Here is a 4,556-nt window from a genome sequence, read left to right on the forward strand (position 1 = left end):
ACTTATGATCTTGAAACCGTGGTCAACAAGCTCAGAACTTTTGAGCTTAATATGGTAAGAAAGGAAACATCTATGGATCAGGTTCAAGATCCAGGCATGTACGGTGCGAAAGTGAACTCCAATACAAGTTCAAAGACTGACTCTGCCGCCTACTACTCGAAAGGTGAGTCGGGTGCCAATTCTTCATAGGAGGGGCATGTGTCAGTAAACACAAATGGGGATGTTTGCTTTGTTGCGGGTGGATCAAGTGGTACTCAGCAGACAGCAAGCCAGAGTAATGGATCTTCAAGTTCCTCAAGCAATAATTACTCAAAGATGCCAACGAGCGTCAAATCTGCTGAAGAGCTGCTTGGCCTCTATGCTTCATTTATTGCTTCATACGAAAACTATATTCAAGGAAAGGTGGTTGATCCGGCAATGCTAGATGAAGACTATGACCAGATCGATGCTGATGATCTGGAGGAGATGGATTTACAATGGCAGATGGCCATGATAGTGAGGAGAGTGAAGAAGTTCATGAGAAAGACGGGGAGAAAGTTTGTGGGTGGCAGGCCAGGGTTCGACAAGTCCAAGGTAAGGTGCTATAACTGTCAACAAAACGGGCACTTTGCCAAAGATTGCACAAACCAGAGAGTTGAGCGTGGTCAGGGCCGGTCCCCACAGCACACTGGAAGTACCAAAGACGTCAATGCCATGCTGTCTAGAGAAGCAGGTGAATACAACTGGAACCTGCATTTGAATGAAAATGGTGAACAGGCAAATATGGCTAAGGTTGAGAGTGAAGAACGTGAGAAGACTACCGGAGAAGAGAAAGCTGCTGGTAAGGAAAAAGCTTTCATGGCAGATAACGATGATCAACGCTCCGAGGTAAGTTCTAAATCTGTTTGTACTAAATGCGAGAATTTGTCTGAGCAACTTGCTACAATAACTGATCAGTATGTTCGTTTAGATGCTGAATTTAAAACTCTTAAAGAAGATCATCACTTCACAAAAGCAAGAGAAAACAGTTACAAAGTTAAAATTAAAGCGTGTGAAAAAGATGTTAAAAGCTTAAAAACTAAACTTGCTGAAAAAATTGAAGTTATTGATCTTAGTTATGAGGTTTTAGAAGAAAAGACTAAACTGATTGCTGAACGAGAAAAGCATATTGCTGACCACCAGGTGAAAGTGGTGGAACTAAACCGAAAACTGGAGCAGTTCAGAAATTCCTCAGCTATTCTTGATCACCTTGTTAGTGATCAAGGTACCTCTACAAAGAGAGGAGGAATTGGTTATCACGAGGTTCCACCACTATATAACCACAATTACACTTTTAACCCTAGTGTACAGAAATCTGCTGATTTTGAAGTTCCTCAGACAGTTCCTATCAAGGTTACAAGTAAAGAACCGAGTGTTAGTAGTGGCGAAACGAGTTCGCCTGTTTCAAGTGTAAATATCTCTGTTACGAGTCCGGTCTCATCGGATTCGGATAAGTTGTCCAAATCGGGTAAGACAAAAGAGAAGGTAGTGTTACCCACTGGTGGAGATAAAGATAAAACTTCTAAAAAGAGTACTCCACTCAACCCGTACGTCCCACCTTATGTGAGACGAACGGCTGGTAACACTGCCTCTACATCCAAAACAACATTTGAAAAGAAAATGGAGTATAGGTGTTGTTTTAGGTGTAATAAAGTAGGACATCTTGTTGCAGATTGTCCTCTGACGCCGAAATTCAGAGGCGTGAGGCCTATTAAAACTGAGCATAAGGCTAATGGAAATTTTAATACTGTTAAAAATGAAAACCCTTCAAGGTTCCGAAATGTAATTAATACAGGTTTTCAAAGAAACAAACCTCAGTTTTACAATGCTAATCACCAAACCGTAAGATATAATACTTTCAATACGCATAGGTTTGGAAGGCCTCACACTCAATCTCCAATGAGATTTCCTACTAGGACTGACAGGAATTATTCAAATGCTAACTTCGGAAAGCAGAAGTACGGGATGTATAGATCCAAGACCAATTGGTCTTGGGTCCCTAGATTCTAATCATTTGCTTTATTGTGCAGGAACAGTTGAACAGGGCTGCCCACAGTCTTTGGATTGTAGATAGCGGCTGTTCCCGGCACATGACGGGCAACAAATACTTGTTGCACGACTTAAAACCTGTTCAGGGAGCGAGAGTTAGTTTTGCTGGTGAAAGTGGAGGAAGAATTACTGGGAAAGGAACGGTGTCCAATGGGAAGATGACACTTGAGAATGTGAATTTTGTGGAAGAGCTGAAGCACAATCTGCTGAGTGTGTCGCAGATTTGTGATAAGGAGTATACTGTTCACTTCACGAAGAATGAGGCGATCGTGTTGAAGCCTGGTTTTCAGAAACCAGAAGAGTGGATAGTGATGACAGCTCCACGTGATACAAATACGTATGTGATGGATATGAGGTCTACTGAAATGGCTTTGGGAGAATCATGTTTAATGACGAAAGCAAGCGAATCAGAATCCGAACTATGGCACAGGAGAATGGGGCACATTCATCTTCGGAAGATGAACCACATTGTCAAAAATGGGTTTGTGATGGGCGTTCCCTTGAAAAGTTTTAACTTTGAAGACAAATGTATTGCATGCAAGAAGGGAAAGCAACACAAGAAATCCCATCTCACCAAGAAGGTCAACTCTATTGCAAGTACTCTTGAACTGCTTCACATGGATCTCTTCGGTCCAGTGAATGTAAAAAGTCTAGGAGGTACTTCTTACTGCTTGGTGATCACTGATGACTACTCGCGATACTCGTGGGTATATTTTCTGAAATCGAAAGATGAGACGGCTCAAATGGTGAAGAGTTTGATTACTAAAGTTGAGAACGTCATGAGTAAAACAGTTAAGTTCATCAGAAGTGACAATGGGACAGAGTTCAAGAATTTCGAAATGGAGATCTTCTGTCTTCAGAAAGGAATTGAACATCAATACAGCGCTCCGTATACTCCGCAACAGAATGGAGTGGCTGAAAGGAAGAACCGGACTTTAATTGAAGGAGCCAGGACTATGCTGGCAGATTCGAAGCTTCCTGTGATGTTCTGGGCTGAAGCGGTTGCTACAGCCTGCTATGTTCTGAATAGGGTGTTAACCGTTAAGAGACTTGGTAAAACTTGCTACGAGCTTATGCATGGAAGGAAGCCCAACTTGAGTGGTCTTGAACCATTCGGGTCTCCTTGTTCGATCTTGAAGACAAATTCGAAATTTGGAGAAGTAGCCGATGAAGGAATCTTAGTCGGTTATGTTGTTGGGACTCCCAACAGGCGTGTCTTCAATACTTCGACTTGCAAGGTGGAGGTGGTATGTAACACTGACATCACAAGTTACCAACCGCCAAAACCAAGCAATGGACCTGCTGAGCTTTTCGACTATGTTAAGCTTTTTAAGTCATTTAACGTACCGGATTTGGAGATTTCTGAAGAAGAAGAAAGAGCTACGACGAAGATGATACTTGATGAGGAAGAAAATCTATTGCAAAGACAGCTGATTGAAAAATGTCAACCTTCCTCATCAAACACTATCGGTACCCCTGCTGCCTCTGCTGAAGAAGAATTTATCAATCCTTTTCACTCTCAGCATGAAACAACCATTGATGAGATCTCTTCTAACTTGGAAGATAATTTGCATGTCGGTTCTGTTCCGACCACGAGAATTCATAAAGATCACCCTTTGGATAATGTGATTGGTGATGTGTCCTCAGGTGTACAAACGAGAAGTAGCTTAAATGAACATACCTGTGTTTATTCAAGCATTAAGGAGACAGGAATAATCGATGAATGCCTGTATACCTGCTTTATAAGCCAGATTGAACCGAAAAATTATCAAATGGCTTTAAAGGACAGCTCGTGGGTCGAGGCCATGCAAGAAGAGTTGGCTCAATTCGAAAAGATGGAAGTTTGGACTTTGGTTGAAAAACCAAAGAATGTGCATGCGATAGGCACGAAATGGGTGTTCAAGTGCAAGAGAGATGATAAGGGGATTATTATAAGAAACAAGGCGAGGCTGGTCGTGAAAGGTTTTAATCAACAAGAGGGGATTGATTATAACGAAGTGTTCGCTCCTGTCGCCAGATTGGAAGCCATAAGATTGTTTCTGGCGTTTGCTGCTTATGAAAAGATGAAGGTGTTTCAGCTAGATGTGAAGAGTGCATTTTTGAATGGGATAGTTGATGAGGTTGTGTATGTTGAGCAACCTCCGGGTTTTCCTGACCCAGACTATCCAGATCACGTGTACAAGTTGAGCAAGGCTTTGTATGGATTACATCAGGCACCTCGTGCCTGGTATGCAACTTTATCGGATTACTTGCTCGAGAATGGTTTTGAAAGAGGGAAAATTGATAGCACGTTGTTCTTCAAAAGAGATGGAAGCGACATCCTGCTGGTTCAAGTCTACGTGGATGACATAATATTTGCTGCATCAAAAGTCTCCATGTGTCAGGAGTTTGAAGCCGTCATGAAGAAAAGGTTTGAAATGAGTGCTATGGGTGAACTAACTTTCTTTCTAGGATTGCAGGTTGATCAGAGGAAGGACGGGATGTTCATT

The sequence above is a fragment of the Bidens hawaiensis genome, unplaced genomic scaffold (assembly GCF_021521415.1).
Source record: "Bidens hawaiensis isolate Kalapana, Puna unplaced genomic scaffold, B.hawaiensis_p1.1 tig00000296_1, whole genome shotgun sequence".
Taxonomy (NCBI): domain Eukaryota; kingdom Viridiplantae; phylum Streptophyta; class Magnoliopsida; order Asterales; family Asteraceae; genus Bidens; species Bidens hawaiensis.